This window comes from Ixodes scapularis, unplaced genomic scaffold (assembly GCF_016920785.2).
Source record: "Ixodes scapularis isolate PalLabHiFi unplaced genomic scaffold, ASM1692078v2 PGA_scaffold3__209_contigs__length_174095766, whole genome shotgun sequence".
Lineage (NCBI taxonomy): Eukaryota > Metazoa > Arthropoda > Arachnida > Ixodida > Ixodidae > Ixodes > Ixodes scapularis.
This window is the reverse complement of record NW_024609868.1, coordinates 157,362,558-157,386,053: the sequence shown is the minus strand read 5'-3', so window position 1 is coordinate 157,386,053 and position 23,496 is coordinate 157,362,558. Positions and strand designations below refer to the sequence as shown.

General features: G+C 44.1%; 1 pseudogene; it reads left to right on the top strand.

The window, feature by feature from the left end:
- The window catches only part of LOC120840574, a 71,049-nt pseudogene that overhangs the window by 948 nt on the left and 46,605 nt on the right, over window positions 1-23,496 (top strand).

The window sequence follows — 23,496 nt, the reverse complement described above, 5'->3', positions numbered from 1 at the left end:
CTTCACTTCTTTTGCTTCACTTCTTTTCTTTTTTTTTTCAAGTGGATTTCATTTTTAATCTAGTGACAGATCTAGGCTTTCCAATTGATTCTTCGGTTCATACGTAGCGCATTTGGCTTAACTATGGTACTTCGGCACTTATGTGGTGAGCGGGAGAAAATCCATAAAACGTCAAAAATGTAATTTGGCGTGCACTAATGATTCGGCGAAAAACCATATTAGCTCCAAGTTCGGTATTTTTTCCATCATACCTGGCAAAATTGACATACATATAGAATTTAAATGCTAAATTTAGGCTGAGCTAATCACCGGTCTTGGAATAGTAGTGGTGGGACATTGTTCACAACCAAATTTCAAACACGGCTTCGTAGCTAATATAGGGTGGTTCAAGTTACCAGGCTCGAACTAAAATGGACCGTAAAAATCGACGTATGCACGTAGCCATCTAAACTTTTTGTCAAAGGTGTATTTCACAGGTCGGTTTTTTCTTGTAAAATTACATAGCGTAGTTCTCTTTATTAAAAAATAGGACCAAGAAACTTGCCAGGGTCTACGGCGGGCGGCGACCCAGACGACCAAACCCAGTAATGGGCTGTGTTTGCCGTTCGTATTGATAGATGGCGTTGGGAGCAGCGTCTGAAGGGGCAGCCAACTAGCGAAAGATAGCAGACGACACGCAGACGAAATCCGTTGGCAGCAAAAGCGCCACCGTTATGCAGACGCGTTTTTTTAGTTTAACTTTTGATTTTATTGTTCGCATTCATTTTTTAGCCTAAGGTACATTTCAAAAAGATTATACTAATTTTAATAAACCACGGTGGTCGCGAGTCGTCGCGATTAGGAGGTAGCGCCATCTATCAATACGCACGCCAAACACACCCCGCTACTAGACCCCTGTCGTCTGCTTTTCTGCCCGCCGCAGACCCTGGCAAGTTTCTTGGCCTTATTTTTTACTTAAAAAGAGCTACGCTTAGTAATTTTACTAGAAAATACCGGCCTGTGAAATACACCTTGGACGAAAAGTTTAGATGGCTACGTGCAGGTGTCGATTTTTACGGTCCATTTAAGTTCGAGCCTGCTGACTTGAACCATTTTATACACTAGCAATTTATTCCTACACTGCAAAACATGCGCGTGCCAATAATTCCTTGTAGGGCACGCGAAAATTGAAGGACGAAGATACACGTACAGGGCTAGGTCAATTACTTGCACTAAATTATTGAACCGGGGACTACGATATGTAGAATGTCCATATTATATCCGTTTTCGTAGGCCAGTGTGTCTGTTTGTTGAAGTTTTGTATGGCTTGCGAATTCGCCCCGTTCCCTCCGTTGATGGCGGCGTTGCTTCTGAACCTGCTCTGTGGAACTTTTCCGCGCAGAGATTTTCTTACATAGCAATGTCTGAAATGTCCCTGGTACGGTATTTGCCGAAAAGACACAGAAAACAAAAATGAGCCGTTTACACATCTCTGTAATGCGAGATTAGAGCGCAGCTCTTGAGGAGGAAGAGGGGAGCGAACGGAGGGGAGGATATGTCCCTCCTCCTCCTCCTCCATACCCTCTCCTCCTTTCCTCCTCCTTCATCCCCTCCTCTCCCCTCCTCGTCCAATTCAGTTTCCCGCTAGATTAAGCGGGGAAATCAACATCACGTGACCTCAACACCAACTCCATTCCTCGCTAAATTTATCGGTGAATCAAAGTGGTGTAGACATCGTGTGACGTCCATTTTCCCGCTAAATCTAGCGGACAAACTGTGTTTGTCCGTTACATCTTGAGGAGAACCTTAATTTCCCCGCTAAATTTAGTGGGGAATTGAATTGGTGTTCAGGTCACGTAGCGGGAAGTTTAATTGGTATTGAGGTCACGTGACGTCAATTTTCCTGCTAAATCTAGCGGAGTAACTGAATTTGTCCGCTAAATCTACTGGAGAAAGTGAATTTCCCGCTCAATTTAGCCGGGAATTGAATTGGTGTTAAGGTCACGTGACGTCAAGTTTCCCGCTAAATTTAGCGCGGTTACGCCGACGCTGCGAAACACGGAAACGGGTGCCTAAGAGCTGTGCTCTAAAACTCCATTCAAGGGGCACACATTAAGCAAATGCGTAACACGTCTGACACTTTCAGATGTGTCGAGCTTCGACGAAAAACCATACAAGTGCCCGGATGGTACCGAACTCCAGAGCCCTTTGATCTGCGACGGCAAAGGCCAATGCTCGGACTACTACAGATATGCCGATCAGTACGACTAAAATTTTGAGTTTTGTGGTAAGTAACTAAGAATTCGCATGTAAGAGGTCTTTACATGCGTTCTGCATCACAAGTCACAGCATAAATCATAAGGCTTAAACTTTTTTTATACATGCAACGGAAGACGCACCTAAATGTCCTGCGTATTCATCGTGCTAAGTTTGTATGTTCACGTCCTCAATTGGCTGTCAAGAAATCTGCCACCGATGAACTTAGAGTAAGAATTTGTGTTTTGGGAACACACCCTAGTACTTTCAGTTGTCACGGATGTCTTAGTTGTCACCAAGTCTTGCCACATATTACCCCAGCTTCTTTAATTTCACCATTGTGAAAGAGTAGCGGAGTTCGTCATTTTTGCACAAAGATAGGTTTCTGAGGTCACTGCAGCTGTGACCACTTTACAAGCGTCACGTTAAAAATTACCCGAGAATTTGGTACAAGGTGGCAAACTTATTAGAGGGAAAAAGAAACGTCGGCAACTCAGCTACTGTGTTCATTTCCTCCAATACTTATATAGCCGGAAACCTAACTCCGACCGCAGGCGTCACAGCACCATCCTGTATTACCCATTTCAGCTAACCTTTGTTACACGGTTTGAATAACTAAAGATCTTCACTTCAACCCTTTAAAGGTTACGCCAATTCTGAACTTGGAAATTCGGTTTTCGAACAGTACAACCCCAGTGATAAGAAATGGATTCTGTCTAAACAAAGATTGAAATTCCCCCCCCCCCCCCCCCCCCCAGACCGGGCCCCTCTGGAAAAAAGAATAATTCAGTACAACACGGCAATACAGGAATAAAGCTAAGACCAAGGAACGTAAAAGTACTTCGAAGTTTGCTAAGACTCATGGGTGGTAGAAAAAATACTAGCTTAAACTCCTGAGAGATGCCCCACCTCCGAAAAGTAACCCACTCCTACTTTGGCTTGATTTGCTCTTTTATTTTAAACACCCAAGGATAGCCCACTCCTCCTAATCGTAGTGTTTTAATCAATTATGTCCCTTGCGCAGTTGCGTGTAGTTAGCTACGACGGCATATAAAAGAACGTGGCTGACTAGAACGTAAAGTCATCTTTGATTTGTTGCCCCTCACTGCGATAACTAGTCTCAAAGAAACACGTGATCTAAAACGAGCATGTTTTCATATTTTCTTAATTGCACTCTGAAATTTATCTCACTCTTTATTTTCACCCAATTTTTTCTCAATTTTAGGTGAGCTATGCATCGGGATTTTACGGTGAATTCAAAGAGCACAAGACAGTAACAAAATTAAATTCCAAGGAACGGTTTAGACTTACTTTCAGTATGTATGGACACTCATAACGCTTGTGGGATGCTGCTACCTACCAAAACAGGTGCCGACACAGTAGCCAAAGTGTTGCCTCAACAGCGGTGGCGATCTCAAAGAAGACGTCAAACCTAGTAGAGCGGTCCCTGCATCTCCGCGGCAATATAGACGACGTTTAGGGCTACATTACCTCGGGTCGGTTCGATAAATTACCTTCGTCGGTGCCAATAATCGTCTACCTTGTCTCACTCTATCGAATATAGCGGAAGAGCAGACACACGTACCAGAGTAAGGACAGAGTCCAAAAGCATTTATTAAAACACTGTTTTAAAAGAACTACAATATCCCCATACAAAATTCCCCCCGCGCCGGCAAAGTAAAAAAAGGTCGTCACCTGCCAGACGCGGGGTTCCGGAGAGCCAAGACCGGGGAAGCATCGGAGAAGTCACCGATACACGTCCTATCTCTTTCGCGGTCACTTGACGAGTTCCCCTGCCGAAAGCGGGAAAAGTCGAGGCGAAAGCATCCTCGCCTGTAAGCAGTGATTCTCATCCAAGCGGGGGGACGGAAAGAGGTCATCCCGGGAGAGAGTGAGAGGAGGGCGCCCCAAGACAGGGAACCCTCGCTTCGCGAACAGGTCGGAGCTCACGGCGAAGGCATCCGAGCGTTCCGTCCCACGGCTGTTATAACAGCCACTGGGGAAGGGAGACCACAGGAATGCCCCCCCCCCCCCACAAGTCGCTGATAGATTTAATAAGAAGTGTGTCGGTTATGACCTTTCTGGTGTCATCTGCTTTACTGTGTACGATTTATTTTCCCATCTAGAGTGCAGTTTAATTTTTGCTCTCACTATTGTGCCAGCAATCTTCTAATTAGGCGTGTTTATTTTGAATTTTATTTTTTGTTCTAAACATTTATCACTCAAACAACGTGATTTTTGTCCCACATACTTGAAGTCGCAGTCCAGCGGTATTTTATAGACAACATTTTGCTGCAAAGAACAGACATTTCGCGATAAGCATTCAAGCACTTTGCCTCGCCTGAAAAAGTGTGAACGGTTAAGTTTAAGTTACGAACTCAACGCCACATCTCTTTCAAAACTGTTTTGCGCATGTTTAAGGTTGTGATATATGTTGTGAAAAAACCGCTATAAATACATGCCATTTCCATATGTTTCTTTTTATCGTTGATGCCTAGCACAGTAATGTAATTTCACTTGCCGTTTGATGTACTCATTTTCACAGCCTGCATCTTTAATCGCGCAACTCATAAAATAGACACGCTGCTTGTATTGTATTTCTGATTCGAGAATAACAACACCTGCTTTAACTGACTCGGTATGCCAACTCTCCTTGCTCAAAACTGGTTTTGTGGCCCTCTTCTCGAATTCCCAGTATACACACCATCAACATGAATGCAAAAAGTCAAGAAACTGCGTTATTAGAGTGCCCGGATTTTCCAAGTAATCTGAGTTCTAGAGGTTCTATCCCAACTATCAGCTCCAAATTTAGTACATCCTCTTCCCAAAAGGAGCAGATGCATATTTCATTGATATATCTGAGTACAAAGCCCGCACTCGCAGAGAAGTTGAACCTACCCTTTACAGTAGCATCCAAGGTGTTAAAAAAAAAACTGTGCTATCATCGGTGCGACCAATGAGCTACCCACTCGCCAGAGTTTCGAACGAATTTCTGTTTATTCTGTTCAACTGCCGTGGCCTGTTGATGCAGATCAAGAGCCAGGAGGGGGGCCAGGTGACTCATCGCGAACGGTCAGTCCCTTGGTGGGAAGGGGTGGATTATGAAATACCATCCGACGGAAGGTTGAAATATCTGGGTGAAACTTCAAGATGCGTGAACGATAGATTATTGGAGCGTAAAAACGCAAAAAGACTTACTTTATTTGGTGATTGCTAAGCAGATTAGTGAGTGGAACTATTGTGCTGCACTTCGGTCAGAACCATAAATTGTGCAAACACAGCTAAACTACACTAAAATCGTCATAAGGGAGAGAGTCCGGATTAAATTCATTCGCATGTGTATCAGCCATGCATCGACGCAACATGTACGTGATGTCAAGAAGTTCGTTGACTTTATATTTTGTTCCTGTTATGTTTTCTACGACTTCAGTAATTTTTTAAAAGTATTTTTACGAGCCATTCATTTTTGGAGTGCGGAAGTACTTTCAAGTCCCCTGGTTTTAGCCTTTCGTCGTCTGGTCGTGTTGTAAGCACAATTTATAAATTTTTGAGTTCCTGGAGTTTTTAAGGACATTTTGAAGTTCTGTTTTTTACTTTGATAGGTGGCAGTTTTATCTGTGGGGTTCCCCTGCAAAAATGGTCTATGGTCGTTTATGGAAAATTCTATGGCAGGCTATCACCCCTATGGCATTCTATGGTCGGCCATAGAAATCCATAACTACAGCTACAACCAGCTATAGCAAAATTTATGGTCATGTGTCTAAAGACTGGGAATCAATCAATTTTCTTTAGCGGCTTATATAAAATTCTATGGCCACGAGTCTAAAAACTGGGGCTTAATAAATTGTCTTTAGCCACCCATAGAACATTCCATGGCTCCCAGTCTAAAGACAGGGAAGCAATAAATCTTCTTTACCCGCCTATAGAAAATTTTAAGGCCCCACGTCAAAAGATTGGGAACCAATAAAATTTTATTTACCCGTCCATTGAAAAGTTTATCGCAACGAGTCTAAAAATTCATCCTCCATGCTCGCGGCTACAGCGGCGGTCTGCTAATCGATCTACTAAGACTCTCAATACGGGCTTTTGAAGTTTCTAACTTGGACAACTTGATGTTTTCAAGCGATCGCATTGTATCACCTAACACAGTCTCATTTTAGTCGTCTGCTGCGATACCGAGGTCATGGTTCGTGGGTCTGTATCACTCCCGGCACCTACTTTTTATAGGAAACACGCTGCAGGTTAGAAAATTAAAGCAATACTGAATTCCTGTAATACCGGTGACAAAGCATGACACAAGTTATATCTCTGCTGTTGCAACGAGTCTTGAAAAAGAGTAATATTGTTTGCTTGAAAAATCCATTGAAATACTTGTGCAAAAATTAAAATTAGTTATTACCCCACCGAAACTGAAAATATATTAGACTGCAACCAAGCAATAGTTTGATGGCTATCTTCACCATCAGTGTACTGCATTTCAACACTTCATTGTCAACACGATTGATCAAACTTATTAAAAAATTATAAATTTTAGTTAATTATCCTAATGATCTACATTTCTTCTGCTCAGGGTGTTGAATTAAAAGATTGGGGCTATTCCAAAAGACAATTCAAATAATGTATTAAGTACGAGTAATATCTGCTCCGCCTTTCTGTGTTTTTGCAACAAATGATGGGTCACCGGCAAAGTCGGACTCAAAAATAAGACTGCCATATATACATCTAGTGCGAACATAGCTTATGTAGAGAGGGGTGCGGGTCCGGTGTCCCTGCAGTGTTGCTGTTGTGTGGGGTAGTGTTCTGTTTGTGTTCTGTGTATTCTGTGTGTTCAGCGATGACGTATGTGTACCATGTAGCGTTCAGAAGTCGGGGGAACTTCAAGTAAACTGTTTTTAGAGTTCGCTGGCTAAAGAGAGTTATAGGGTAACTCTTAGAGTTATCATATACCCATTAGAATACCTAAAGAGTGTTATTGCTGGACAGCGATAGGGCCATAGACAAAACTAAAGAGGCCCATAAAGGCGACCATAAAAAATGCTAAAGGCAGCCATAGAAAATTCTTTAGATAATTGGGCCAAATAACTAAAGCCGACCATACAAAAAACATTTCTATAGCGAACCATAGGACATTTTTGTATGGGTTGTACTGTTAGAGAACCGAAGTTTCCAATACGGAAAAGGAATCCTCGTTTTAGCGGTCAAGTGAACACCTTGAATGATTCAAGCTTTATAACAAATATCGGGTGAAATGTGTAACAAAGAAAGGTGATGCAACGTCGGTTGTTGTAGTTAGGTTTAGGGTTATATAAGGATTTGAGGAAATAAAGAGTGCACCTGAATTTGAGCGTTTGTTTTCCTGTATCGCTTTTCATTTAGTAAACTTTCTATTTTTAGCAAAGGCTCGGTAAATTTAAAAAAAAAAACATAATCACCATCTACGAGTTCGAACTGCATACTCACCGTGTGTATGTCTACAATCATCTCATAAATGCAGATGTTCCACATTCTTTAATTTTTTAAGGGCGTTTTGCATATTAACAATACAAGGGCTCCTTTGCTGTCGACGTGTTAAATTCTTTCCAGGGCTATACGTTTGTATAGTTATTTGCGACATAAATAATACTTTAAAATTAAACTACAGATTTCAAATCACTTTTTTTTTTACCGCAGTGGACCCACGAAACGAATACTTCAAGCTACATATGGAGGCAGAGAATCAGGAGGATGGAACGCTTGATTTGTCATGGTGGTTTGAAGAAAAGCCACCCTCCAATTCAACAGACGAGAAAACGAGATATCTCCGAGATACTGACTACGTTGTTAGGGCTGGGTATTTCCTGACTGCAAAATCTCAACATCACACAGTAAAAAAGACCTTTTTATATGAACGAACACATTACAGAATATCCTGTCTGAAGCCTTGGACAAACTATGAAATCATATTGCGACCATTTTACCAAAAAGCTGGTGTACCAAATACTACTTTCAAAGTAGGGGAGGCGGCAATCCAAGGCGTTCTTACTCATCCAGTAGGTAAGTATTTTCAACGCTTCTAAACCGTGTTTAGAATAACGAAAACCATAAAACACCACTAAATCAACTCTTTTTCGTAGGATATATTCCCGGTGCAGCATTTAACGGCGTTCAGTTTAAAACGCTCCAGTTGGACGCTTTTCTAGATTTCGGTTTCTTATCGGAGAAATAGCGCAACCAACCTCTGCCGCGCAATCCTCGCGCAACGCAGCAGAGGCTGGTGGCACTGTTTCTTCATGGGAGTGCGGTGCCGTCGGTGCCGAGAAGTGCTCCGATTGCAAACCGAAACTTAAAAACCCATCAAAGCTGTGCGGTTTTTCAGAAAGCCGTAAAATGCTTCGTGTGCCTTCTATCGTTCTGCAATTTGTTAATTCATTGTTTTTCGATGGTGCTCAGCAAGATTCAAATTAAAACCATGCCCTTCAACTCAATATTTAAAAAAATATTTACGTGAAAATAATTAAGAATTTAATTATCCCGAAGTTTAATAGCGTTCCTAAATAGGTCCCTGGACTAGGACCAGAACGACACGAGCCTTTTTTTAGTGCAATGCGTAGTTTTCGCAATATTGAATTTGCCCACCTTTCGCTAAACACTCCTTATATATATATATATATAATATCAGTCAGACCTGTAAATTAGCCATCTCTCTATCCTCGCGTAAATATAGTAAAAAATTAAAAAGGTTCTATGTTTAAAATTCATTTCATTAAAAACCCATAATTTTCTCATTTTTTGTAATTATTTTAGATGGTATAGTAGACAATTAAAGAAGTAATTCACAAATGTCATAATTTGTTTGTGTTCTCCATGTGAGCCGCAATATTTTTAAATCAGTGTTCATTTGTATAAACACGTGTCCTTAGCGACCTTGGGCGTATCTCTGAGTTCTAACATATATTTTGGTCACGTTCTAAAGAAATAACATAAAACTTAAATGAATATCTGATATGAATTAAAATTTAGAGTTTTGTTCAAGACAAAAACATATAGGCACACTGCAAATCAGTGAGTAACAAATCTATAAAAATCAGAAGGCACGCAACATCTCAAAATCGTTTCTATATTCTATTTCTAATTATTTCTATTTCTGCTTTTATAAAATAAACGAGGGTGTATTTCGTATTGTACAATATATTACATTGGTATTTAAACTTGCCACGTTATTCAAATTTCGTACATTGAACTTTTGAACATACATGCGGGGTTTTGTTCACCTCAGATCGTGGAGATCAACGACGGTTGACAGCAAAGCTTTCGCTGCTAAGTAATATACGAAAGTTCGCGCACAAAACTTGCGTGAAAAAAAAGTAAATAGCAAGTTCTTTAAGGCCGTACCTTATTTGACTAGTTCATTGTAGCTGTGAATTAGTTTTTGCACTGTCTATACTGCGTTCACACTCAAGCTGAGGTTATGGTGGGAGCTACGTGCCCGCCGGACTAATCAGTCGCGTCCCTCTTATCAGCTGACGCGGCTCTCCGCTCGTGGGTAAAGCCGGGAGGGTGAAGACGCGGCGAAAAAGAGGAGTATGGCTGGTTCAACGAGGACGCAGCTTACAATACAGTCTCAGCTTAGGGCTGAAGGAAATACTGAAGCCAAGCAGTCCTCGGTCGCAGTTTCGAACATGCCGGCACACACTGACTGATGATCTACTTTCAGGGCACGAAGTGGTACGTGGATAGCTTGACACATGAATGCCGCTACTCTGGGTTTTCGACGTAACGGTACACTTACCTTATAGAACCTCGTGGTGGAGATGTTTTGTCTTGTGCATGTCTGCTTTTGGAATCTGAACTTCGAAGGTGGTTTTACTCCCTGTATAACTTCTCTGTCTTCGAATGTGCTTTGTAATGCTTATAACTACTCCTGTTAGCTTCGTTCGAAACGTGTTTTGTCTTGTGAATGCGCTGGTGCAAACGTTTCTGTTCAACGGGAGGAACAGTGTTGATAAACGACTAACGCAGGTCTGACCTCGAAGCAACTGGTCTGGTCTTTCAAGTTTCTAGTCCTTCGCTTGCAGAAATGACTGTGAAACCTGATATTTGTCGCGTATAAGATAGACGCCTAAGTGAAGCCGCGTTTTAGAAATGTATTGGAACAAAGCGTAAGGTGATTACGGGATAAAGTGCGACCGCCCGTTGCAGGGAAACAGATCAAGCTACATAGGGTCTGCATTGCGGGAAGAGGCTTTGTAAATTGCTCTTTCAACTGACACTGCGTCGTTAGGTCGCTCGTCGCTCGTGTACTTCATGCTCGTTTCTCAAAACGTAGACAAAACAAATGTATGTTGGAAATCATAGACGCGCAAGGTCGGTAAGGTGCTTGTTGTTCATCCAAAGGAACTGACATTTGACAAGATTGTGGCTCAACTATAGGACATACTACCAAAATGTGACATTAAAAGAATACGCTTTTTTAGCCGATTATTGTACCTAAAATATTGTAAAATTAAAAAAAAATTAATTAATTTTAGCTTTGAAACCTCTGTTATCTTATCCGCTGTTTACTCGATAATAGCGAAATGGCTAATCAACAGATAAGAATGATATTATTATATTTCTCATCAGCTTCTTTTGGGGTTTGCAATAGAACGAAAGAAAAATATATCCCTTAAGTTTAGCTAAGCTAGGGGCCTGTCAAATATAACCAATAATCGACCTGGGAGGACAGTTTGACATTTTGTTGGAAAAACTAAAAAAAGAAGAACTGATAAATTTATCTTTATAGTACCTACTCCATTATAGAAAACTTTTAAAGGAGGCAAAGAAAGAAAATAACGACAGCGGAGTGTGTCAAATACACGAACTGCGACGGCAAGGCAGACACCTAATGTCTGCCGCAGCGTCTTCTACGCTCCATAACTCGAGAACTAAAAGTACGGGAAACTTGCAGTTTGTGCCCTGCTTTCTTTTACAAAGGCCCACTAAACGTAAATTTTTATCGCAAAAAATGAATCAAGCGCTTTTTAGCCTGTTCGATATGATTTGAAACCGCCCATAATATATATATATATATATATATATATATATATATATATATATACAGGGTGTTGTTTTTAAGCTTAACAGATTTGTTTTAAAAAAGCCGTGAAAGCTACACTTATGCCGCTTGTGGAGGTGAGTTATACGGCCAGGGGGACATTATATAGGGGGACAATCGTAACGACCAGTCGGCTAACTAATAAAATTCGTCAATTAACTTTTTAATTAATGAAAATAGACTTATGGTTCCAATTAGAAAACTGCTCAGCCTCATCGAAAACCACTAAATCAGTAATTTTCAGAAAGCCTTGGAGCGCGTGAGAAGCGTAGTAGTTAACTAAAGTTACCACTCTTTGAGCAGGTGCAAAGCAAGCGGTTGCGATAAGGCGCCCGCGCGATTTTTCCGTCTCTTATCTAGCCCCAGCCTTGTACCTGCTCCACGAGTGGTAACTTTAGTACAAACTACGCTTCTCACGCGCCGAAAGTTTTTTTTAAAATGACTGATTCAGCGGTTTTCGATGACGCTGAGCAAGTTTTTAATTGGAATCATATGTCTATTTTTATTAATTAAAAAGCTAATTAACGAATTTCGATTAAATAGACGACTGATTGTTATGATTAGCCCCCTATAATATGTCCCCCTGGCCGTATAACTCACATCCGCAAGCGGCATAAGTGTAACTTTTACGGCTTTTTTTAAAGAAATCTGTTAAGCTTAAAAAAAAACACCCTGTATACATATATATATATATATATACATATATACATATATAATAAAAAAGAAAAAAAGGATGGAACCGCCCATATATATATCATAAAATCAACCAATTTAAATATTTGTCTTCGAAAATTTTAAATTAGAAAGCGAAAAGTAAAATTGTGTTGAAAAGCAGCAGCAAACCGATAGAGACGTTTAAGTATCACATTTCAGACTCGTATGTGGCTGAAAAAGGAGTTCTGTGTAAAAAGTATTGATAAATCTAAAAAGATAATGTATAATTTTTGGCGCTGCACTCTTAGTTTGAATTTAACTGTATTTTATTATTGTGCTAAACAATACAAAATGTGTGATTCTTAATTGCAAAAGTTTGATATTTTTTTTCAAACTGTCTAAACGCAAACGATTGTAGTAATGACTGTGAGACGTGGTGCTCATTAAATCCATGATATACTTTTTTATAATTTTTGATCGGTTATTTTCTTATTGATGAAGCGGGGTTGTGATAATTTTACCGTTTTGGATTAGGTTATAGTGGAACTTTTTGATATATTAATTGATTTTATTTCAAAAAAAGGTTCGTCTACTGCAACAAACACATTGAAACTAGGTTGTCATTAACCTGTATTTAAAAGATTTTAAAGGTTTACTAAAAATTCCAAAGGCAGCATAACATCAACAAATTCAGATATTTGTTCTCAAAAGTTTGACACCAAAATTTAAAAATAGCGTATTTTACTACAGCTCCATCATCCCCCACTGATGTTTACATCAAGTCTGTGCATAAAGGAAATATCACAATGGAGATTCACCATCCTGATGACTGGAATGGTACACCAACCGGATATCGAGTGAGGTGGCAGGCTCAAGAAGACGTCAGCCAACAGGGTCATGCAGACTTTGACTTCAACGAAGAAGACTTGTGCAGCTATGTTGAGATCTTTGTGAACCTTGTAGCTGGGACGGACTACACGCTCTACGTTTCAGCTCGCAATCGAGGATATGACAAGACATTTCTGGGAACAGAAATCGAAAGAGAAGTGGTCACGGTGCCACTAGGTAAGCGTTTTAAAACAAACAAAAAAAAACTTTTAAGATATATATTTGCATACTAACAAAAAGCTAACTTGGATTTCATGTACGTCCATGGCATGCGTGGCATGTCACAATAGCTGACTTTCCGTTGAGGCACTGTGTCAACAGCAATATGGGGAAAAACAACGTTTGGTATGAAGTCGCAAATTAACATGTCCTGGCGGCGCCTGATCTAAGATCACGTGACACTGTGCCATCTAATATGACGTCATTAGATACTACGATACAATGCCGGGACTTCAGGCGACCAGGTCATGTGACGCAAATTGGCGCTGTCAAGTTACACCGTGTTACCTGACGTGACGGATTTTGACACCACGATTTTACGCCTTGACTTCACGTGAACCAGTGGCGTGATATCTGGTCACGTGACGTCACGGTGTCACATGACATCGCCATAAAAAGTGACGTCATTTGGTAGCATGGCTTCTCGGCGTGACGTCCTGCGTCCACGCGGCGTGATGTCACGGGATTAATCAGACCATGCGAATCGATATAATGCAATGAGAACCCACATTTCCTCATATATTGTAATTTTGCCCATAATAGTTTCATTTGAATATCAAAACAGAACTTACATTTATTTATTATTTTATATTGAAAGCAGTGTCTTCAAGTTCAGAGAGCGAAATATACTGCCATATCTTGATTTTAAACCAATGTAGAGATATTTCTATACGTACATTTATCATTATATCGTACGCTTTTATTGCTGTTTTAACTTTGCCAGTTTTCGTGGGACCAATATCAGAGTTATGCAACGAAATAACCAAGCTCGGCTATGTTTCACACTCGCGAGTTATTATTCATCAAAGTGCGACGTAAGACACAATGATGTTCTTCAAAAGAATACAATTTATTAGGTGGTCGAGCATGAAGTTGCAGTTCAAAGTTCCCACCCAGCCCCTTCAGTATATCACAATGTTCGTTTTAATTGAAATTGAAAATCGAGCCCAATTTCAGTAATACTGCAATAGGTCAGCTATACATCTTTACTTCGCAAATAATAATATTGTGTTTTAAAACCATTGAAAAGGGAAGACATAGCAATAACAAATTAAAACATATAACGAATATTTTAAAGGCTTGATGACAGTAAATTTGCTACTAAAAAACTTCTAAGGTGTATAAAATAATCTTGCAGATCCCGTCGATGTTACAGCGCAGTCCATCGGACCGAAAGAAATAGATGTCACCTGGCGCACAGAAGGTTTTGCTGATCTTTTTCTGGTAAGCGTCCGTACTTATATTTTGAGAAACCTGATAGCTGCGAGAATTATTTTCTGGTATTGGCAGTAGCGCAACTGCTTTGAGTTTACCTTGGCACTCACTATATTAAAATAGCTGTTCTCTCTCACGCAATTACTTTTGCAGTTTATGTAACTTGTAATGGTGCGAACCTTGGCTCATGAATTAGTAATTCGTAATATACTAGACAATTGAACAATTCTACGCTAGCCAGCATTTTTCAAAAGAATTATACGCTCTAAAAATGTGAAAAAATATATTTTTGTTTCTTAACAAGTTTTTTTACAGTTCTCTAAATGAAAGGCGGGTATTCGAGTCACTATTGACTAATCTTCGGTTCATATGAAACAAAACAAAAACAAAAAAAAACACGCAAACAAGACGGAGAAAAAATGCAGGACATGGAGTAAATCTGAATTTACTTATTTATCTAACGAGGACATGGCCAACACAGAAAACCAGATCGTGAATTCCGGAACAGAATGAAGAGATGAGGATCAAATTTGGAGGATGTCAAAATGAAGTGTTTCCTGAATAGTTAATTTTGTATAGCAAAAGCAGTGAAAAGCCGGTCACACAGGCATCCCCGCATTTGATGCTATCAAGCACGCTTTGTGTATTTCTCGGTCTATTTTATTTGAAAGCAGCCCTGGGGATGCTATTTTCAATTTGTGCGTTACGTTCACAGATATCGCAGAGAACAGGAAGGATAAATGCGACCGGTCTCTAGTAGGTTCCCAGTTTCTTTAATAAAATTATCATTATTACTTTATATATACCGGGTGTTCAATCTTAATCCGAAAAAAAATATTTATTTCAAACAATTCGTAAAAGATGCAATCACACAGTTTGGGCATGTGAGTTATACGGCCAAGGTACATCATATAGGTGGCAAATCTTTGCGATATGTCAGATAATTCACTAAACTTTTTCTAATTAACTTTTTCACTATTAAAATATTCATATGGTTTCAATTGGGAAGATGCTGAGCGTGATCGCAAACCACTATATCAGTCAATTTTAGAACAAGTTGAAGCTTGTACGAAATTCGGGGGCTCACCAAAGTTACCGCTCGTGTAGCACGCCCAAAGCTAGAAGTGGCAAATCGCGTATGATTAGATAATCATCGCGTTCCGCGACTGCTACCTCTGTTCAGACAAAAATGGAGCACCCGGAATATATGAAGTTTTTATAATAGCAATTTTATAAAAGTGAACCTCACACACACACACACACACACACACACATATATATATATATATATATATATATATATATATGTGCGTGTGTGTGTTTCGGAGAAGGCACGCCAAATCGCTCCTGCGAAAACTACTCATCGCAACGAAAAAAATGCTTTGCCGTTCTGGTCCTGGGCCAGGGGCCCATTTGCGAAAATTAATAAAGTCCGGGTTAATTAAATTGTTAAGTATTTTGCGTAATTTACTTTTTAATATTGTGTTTAAGGGCATGGTTTCAATTAGAAAATTGCTCAGCATCATCAAAAAACACTAAATCAACAAATTGCAGAACGATAAAAGGCACGCGAAGCATTTTTCGGCTTTCTGAAAAACCGCACTAATTTTACGGGTTTTTAAGTTTCAGTTTGCTATCGGAGCGCATCTCGGCCCGGCGTCACCGCGCCCCGTGGAGAGATAGTGCAATTAGAATCCCCTGCGTTGCGCGATGACAGCGCAGCAGAGGTTGGTTTCACTCCACGGGTTTCACTCCACGGGGCTCGGTTCCGTCGGGGCCGAGATGGGCTCCGATTGCAAAGCGAACTTAAAAACCCGTCGAATTTGTGCGGTTTCTCAGAAAGCCGTAAAATGCTTCCCGTGCCTGCTATCCTTCTGCAATTTGTTGATTTAGTGCGTTTTGATGATGCTGGGCCATTTTCTAATTAAGATCATGCCCTTAAACACAATACCAAAGAGATAATTACGCAAAAATAATTGTCAACTTAATTATCCCGGATTTTAATAGTTTTTCTTAATGGGCCCCTGGCCCAGGACCAAAACGCCAAAAGCCCTTTTTTGTTGCGATGAGTAGTTTTTGCAGGAGCGATTTGGCCTGTGTTCTCTGAAACACTCTGTATATATACAGGGTGTTCCTCAAAAGGTGGACTAATTTGATATTGCAAAAACTACGCGTCGCAACAAAACAAGAAAAAAGACGTGTCGTTTTGGTCCTGGGCCTTGGGCCTATTTAGGAAAGTTGTTAAAGTCCGATATAATTAGTCTGTTAATTATTTTTACATGGTTTCAATTAGACAATTGCTCTGCATGATCGAAAAACACTAAATCAACAAATTGCAGAACGATAGAAGGCACGCGCAGCATTTTACGGCTAACTGAAAAATCCCACGAATTCATCGTGTTTTTAACTTTCGGTTTTCGATGATACCGACCAATTTTGTAATTGAAATCATGCCCTTAAACACAATAATAAAAAAAGTTAATTACGCGAAAATAATTAATAACCTAATTATCCCGGACTTGAATACTTTTCCTAAAAAAAACCCTAGCCCAGGGCCAAAACTACACAAGACTTTTTTTTTGTTTGACGCGTAGTTTTTGCAATATTGTCTCGGATGACAAGTGACGAGGCGGCGAAGGACTGAGCAAACTGAACGTTTAATGGGGCGAACTTGTGCCCAAAAATAAAAGGAGAAAGAAAGATAACAACAGGGCGTCGCGGGCGTCGAAGGCGGTGAAGCAGCACGGTCGAACGCTGAGGCGAAAACTGACTCGACAAGGTCGCGGGCGGCCTCTTATCTAGAGTGAGTCACTATCTCGAAGAAATCGGCGGACAAGGTTCGAGCGTATTGCACTCGGGCGAGAATGAACAAGCACTTTCTAGAACAACAAAGCTGGGATAAACGATAGAAGTTATGGCTGCAGCAAGAATAAACGATAACTTTCTACAAGTCCCTGACCCTTCGCGCGGCATTACCCCCCCCCCCCCCCCCCCTTTAAAACAAGTGCATCGTCCCGAGGCAGCACAAAACGAAGGACAAAAAAAAAACAAAAAAAAAAAAAAACAAGTCCAAAACAAAAGGACAGCAGAATCGAGAGCCACAGTTCACACTTCATTGTCGACGAGAGTGGAAAGTTCTATCGTTCGTAATACGGCTTCAGCACCGCCTCGGGTCGCGACTGACGTCTTGCAGATGGGCGCGTTCCGTCGGGAAGGACTTCGTAGTTCAGATCGCCGAGGCGTCGGATGATCTTGCAGGGTCCGAAATAGCGTTTCAGAAGCTTCTCGCTGAGACCGCGGCGCCGTATTGGTATCCAAACCCATACCCGGTCTCCGGGTTGAAAGTGGACGTCCCGGCGACGAAGGTTATACCGGCGTGCGTCGACTCGCTGTAGGTCTTGAATCTTGATTCTTGCTAGCTGACGAGCTTCCTCCGCGCGCTGGGAGATCAGTTGAGCGTCGTCGTTGCCATCATCGGTTGGCACGTGAGGAAGCATGGCGTCGAGCATTGTGGTAACCGCCCGGCCGTGTACCAGTTGGAAAGGCGTCACTCCCGTGGTTTCTTCAACCGCTGTGTTGTACGCAAACGTAACGTACGGCAACACCTCGTCCCACGTCTTGTGCTCCACGTCGACGTACATGGAGATCATGTCAGCGAGACATTCCTTGTCAGTCGTTGACTAATTTTTCCCTGCCTTGGACAGTGCCCTGCTTGCGTAAGCGATCACCCTTTCTGCTCCGTCTTGCCTCTGGACGAGTACCGCGCCGAGTCCGTCATTGCTGGCGTCCGTGTGAACTTCCGTTTCCGCTGATGGATCGAAGTGTCCAAGGATAGGGGGTGACTGGAGTCTTTCCTTCAGTTCGTTGAACGCTTGTTCTAGCTCCTCCCCCCACTGGAAGTTCACGTCGTCCTTCGTCAGATGCGTGAGCGGTGCCCAGATCTTAGCAAAATCGCGAACGAAACGTCTGTAGTAAGCGCACAGCCCAAGAACGCTTCTGACGGCTTTCTTGTCTGACGGCTTCGGAAATTTAGCAACAGCGGATGTCTTCGCAAGATCAGGGCTTACACCCTGAGCACTCACGACATGGCCCAGGAATTTGAGCTCGCCGTAAGCGAACCGACATTTTGACGGCTTTAGTGTCAGTCCAGCATTCTGGATAGCTTGTAGCGCGGCTCGCAAACGTCTCATGTGCTCGTCGAAGTCGCTTACGAAAACCTCGATGTCGTCGAGATAGACGAGGCAGCTTTTCCATTTCAGGCCGGAGAGAACAGTGTCCATTACGCGCTGGAACGTCGCCGGTGCTGTGCCCAGTCCGAACGGAATCACTTTAAATTCGTACAGTTCGTCCGGCGCGACGAAGGCAGTCTTCTCACGATCCCGTTCGTCGACCTCGATCTGCCAGTACCCACTCTTCAGGTCCATTGACGAAAAGAATCGGGCGTGGCGCAGCCGGTCCAGGGTGTCGTCGATGCGTGGCAGCGGGTAGGCGTCCTTTTTTGTTACGGCGTTTAGTCGACGATAGTCCACGCAGAACCGAAGAGTCCCGTCTTTCTTTTTGACCAGGACTATCGGTGAAGCCCACGGACAGTTTGAGGGCTGGACGATGTCGTCGTCGAGCATTTCTTGCACGTGCTTCTGGATGACTTCTCTCTAACAGAGACACGATACGGTGACCGATGAGAAGGAAGTGCGTTGTCATCAGTAATAATTCGATGTCTCGCAACCGTCGTTTGGCGCACCTTTGACGACGTGGAGAAGCACTCACTGAAGTCGGCGAGAAGATCACTGAGCTGTCGACATTGTGGGGTAGGCAGGACTGGGTCTATGTCAAACTGCGAACGCGGCGTTGCCTCGTGTGGCCCCGAAGAGATGTCCTCTGCTATTCTGGCGATTGCGGCTGAGTCCACCATTTCCTCGGCGTGACCCACGGCGGTGCCTTTCGTAAGGTGCTGAGCCTCCTGTCGGAAGTTTGTTACGAGTGCAACAGTGTGTCCGTCTTGGAGCTCCGCGATGCCTCTTGCGATGCCGATCCCTCTTCCTAAAAGCAACTGGAGGCTTCCCTCGAGCAGAACGTCGCCGCAGAAAGCCCCGTCGATCCCGATGGGTACGAAAACACTGGAGCGCGGCGGTAAGTTCACGTGACCTGCGAGGACTCGGACCGCAGATGACGTCGCTTTAGGGTCCTCCAGCGCTGGAGCAGGTTTTCGTAGCGTCAGCCGGTTTCCTCCGAGGTCGATGACGGCGTCATACTCGCAAAGAAAGTCCATTCCTAGGATAACGTCTCTCGAGCAGTCTTGCAGAACGACAAACTTGGCAGGGCACGACTCACCGTGGATCTCGACGCGAGCAGTGCAAATCCCGATTGGTGTGACGAGGTGCCCTCCTGCAGTTCGTATTTGAGGTCCATCCAACAGCGTCGTTACTTTTTGAAGGCGGCGGGAGAGCCTTCCACTCAAGACTGAGTCGTCTGCTCCGGTGTCCAGGAGTGCTGATGCGTCGTGGCCGTCGATGACGACGTGTAGGTTATTGGACACCACTGCAGGGGCGTCGTTTTGGTCTCTGGTAGTGTTCGAGTGGGGCCCCCCGACGTTCGTGTAGGATCTTGGCGTCAGTCGTCTTCGGCAACTCCACCTCCAGGGGTTGCCGCGCCTAGTTTCCCCGGCGAGGAGCGAGGGGTGACAGGCTTTCACGCCGTGGTCGGTGCATCGGCGAAGCTGGACGTCGCGGCGACGGCGACCGGAACTCTCGGCGGGAGGCAGGCTCGGGGGACTGAGGTCGTCGCAGGTACTCGTCAATCTCAGTAGGGCGTTCACCATGACGGGGGCGCGGGTCGTTTGGGTGGAACCCGCGTAGCCCGAGTCGTCGGTATGGGCATCGGCGGTAGGTGTGGTCCGCTTTCCCGCAATGGAAGCACAGAGGTCGTCGGTCGGGCGTTCGCCACACGTCGGTCTTGCGAAGTGCGCGAGGCTCCGGGCAGGCGTACTGGACCTGGTCGTCGTGGCGTCGGTCGTGCTGCGGCGCAGGAGACTGACGTCGGGGCGGCGCGACATAGGTGCGACGAGGAGGCGGTGGCCGTCGGGCCGCTGCGGCGTAACTTAACGTCGGTGGTTCCGGAGCGGTGCTGACAAGAACCTCAGGCTGCAGCGCTTGCTGGACTTCTTCCCTGACAATCTCGGCGATTAAGGGCGATGCTGGGCATGCGGCCACAGGTAGAAGCTTCTTGATCTCCTCCCGCACGACGTCCCGGATAATCTCGCGGAGGTCCGGTCTGTTGCAGCTGGAAGTCGAGATTGCAGCGACGCCGGGAAGCCACTGGTAATGGGAGGCCCGTGCTTGAATGGCACGTTCGATGTTTGTTGCCTCGGTGAGGAAGTCTTGGACGGTGATAGGCGGGTTCGGCACAAGGCCGCCGAAGATGCTTTCTTTGACGCCTCGCATCAGGATTCTCAGCTTCTTCGCTTCGGAAGCTTGAGGATCGGCGCGGCTGCTGAGTCGCAGGACATACTCCACGAAGCTGACGATGCTCTCGTTAGGGCCTTGGATCCTCGCTTGAAGAAGCTCTTCCGCGCGTGCTCTTCGATGTTGGTTCGTGAATGTTCTTCGCAACTCAGCTTTGAGTTGCTCCCAGGAGGTGATCGATGCTTTGGGGTTCTCGAACCAGTTCCGAGCGGTTGCTTCCAAGGCGAAGTAAGCATTCTGTAGACACTGTTCTGGTGTCCTCCCATTATGACGGGCCACTCGTTCTTACTGTTGGACCCAGTCGTCGATGTCGTCGTGGCTTTCGCCGTGGTAGGGAGCCGGTGTCCGAGGAGCGACGGGTAGGTAGACGACGGCAGGAGCGGCGGGGGTCTGCGACTGGTTGGCCATCGTCGTCTTGTTCGGCTTGGGCTTGTCCAGCAGCAAACCGTACTCAGGATCCTCTCCCTTGGTGCGGCGGCTGGCCCGAGTTTCAGGTTCCGCGATGAGTGGTCTTTTCACCGAGCCAGGACTTGCACTGCGGGCCCTTGGAGGGGAACGCTGCACGGGCATGCGGTACCCAGCACCTCCACCGAAATGTCACGGATGACATGTGACGAGGCGGCGAAGGACTGAGCGAACTGAACGTTTAATGGGGCGAGCTTGTGCCCAAAAATAAAAGGAGAAAGAAAGATAACAACAGGGCGTCGCGGGCGTCGAAGGCGGCGAAGCAACACGGTCGAACACTGAGGCGAAAACTGACTCGACAAGGTCGCGGGCGGCCTCTTTTCTAGAGTGAGTCACTATCTCGAAGAATCGGCGGAGAAGGTTCGAGCATAGCGCGCTCGGGCGAGAATGAACAAGCACCTTCTAGAACAACAAAAGCTGGGATAAACGATAGAAGTTATGGCTGCAGCAAGAATAAACGAGAACTTTCTACAAGTCTGTGACCCTACGCGCGGCAATATCGAAGTTGTCCACCTTTCGTGAAACACCCTGTAGATATAAACATACATGCTTATGTATATAAGTTTCACTTTAAACATACATATACACACACACATATATATATATATATATATATATATAACTCTTGGCGAAAACAGAAACAACGAGCGGTTTATTCTTCGACGTTTCGGCCGAAGTCCGGAAGAACTTTTACAGATGAACGCAGGTGGTATATATAGAATGCTACGGTCCAGCCCAAGTTTAAAAATAATGGCGGGATGACGGTTGGAGTTTCCTTAGAAGCGTAGGCAGAGTTCCGGATGGGCAGACGCTTATACGGTCAAAATTTCGGCGGTGTGACGGTTGGAACTTTCGTTAAAGGGAAGCATGGGGCACTTTATTTCCGCGTGAAGGTGCTGGATGGTCGGGGCCATGTGTCAAAGACGGCGGGATGACGATTATATATATATATATATATATATATTCCCTTTCCCTTTCCCTAACTTTATTGCAATAATTCAATAATCACCTTTTCCCCTCTTCGTTCACAATATTACGCGGCTGCACTTGTCAATCTTCACTCGTTGCCATTATATATACGGTGCAGCCTGTCCCTATGGGGAGGAGTGGTTCCCTAGATACCTTGGACGACGGGCCCTATCCGACATTTGCAAGCTGAGATGACGTGCCACGTCACTGCCGCATGTCGGAAATAGCGCGGGCCTTAAATCAGCAACGGTTGTTGTCTACCAAGTTAAGTGAATATGAAACTAAACAGTACACAGAGAGCTCGTCAGAAATTCAGTCCGCCTTAACCAGTGGCCCGGATGGACTAATCGGTTAAGGCGTCGCCCCGGACAGGCGTAGGTTGCGGGCTCAATCCCCACTCCTGGCCCAATTTTTCGCCAGCTCTCTTTCCCTTTCCCTTTCCCTAACTGTAATGCAATAATTCAATAATCACCTTCTCCCCTCTTCGTTCACTATATATATATATATATATATATATATATATATATATATATATATATATATACTGTATTGCCATTATATATACGGTGCAGCCTGCTTCTATGGAGAGGAGTCGTTCCCTAGATACCTTGGAAGACGGGCCCTTTCCGACATTTGCAAGCTGAGATGACGTGCCACGTCACTGCCGCATGTCGGAAATAGCGCGGGCCTTAAATCAGCAACGGTTGTCGTCTACCAAGTTAAGCGAATTGGAAACTAAACAGTACACAGAGAGCTGGTGAGAAATTGAGTCCGCCGAAACCAGTGGCCGGGATAGTTTAAAGGGCAGCTCCAGCCAAAACTCAAATTGAAATAAATTACTGGTATCGCTTTAGTGACACAAAATACGACTCCGACCAAAATATTACGTCCGTAGGACGCCGCATTCTCAACTAATGCCGATAACAAAAATGCGACCCGCCGCGAGCCGCCGCTCCTTATAGCCGATTCACACGACGGACCAAATCGCGATTTTCGTCCGCGGACCGTGTACCACGTGACCGGCACGTCACCGATTCCTGCGATCCGCGCCTCCTCCGCGGAGGCGCGGACTGATAAAGTCGAGCGCCTTTTTCACTCGCGGACGTTTGGCGGCAGACTGGCTTGGAAAGCATTTAGTCTGGCAACGGTACATGGTTTTCTTGGTATTTTGCTTCTGGTCGTTCAAAACAAAAATGGCGCGTCGTTGCGTTTTGTGCGTTCGTTGGTTCATTTTGTCGTACGATTCTTGGTTCCACGCGTGAGAGAAACTCCAGAAACTTTGTCCGGCTGACGCGACGCAGGTTCCGGTGCTCCTCC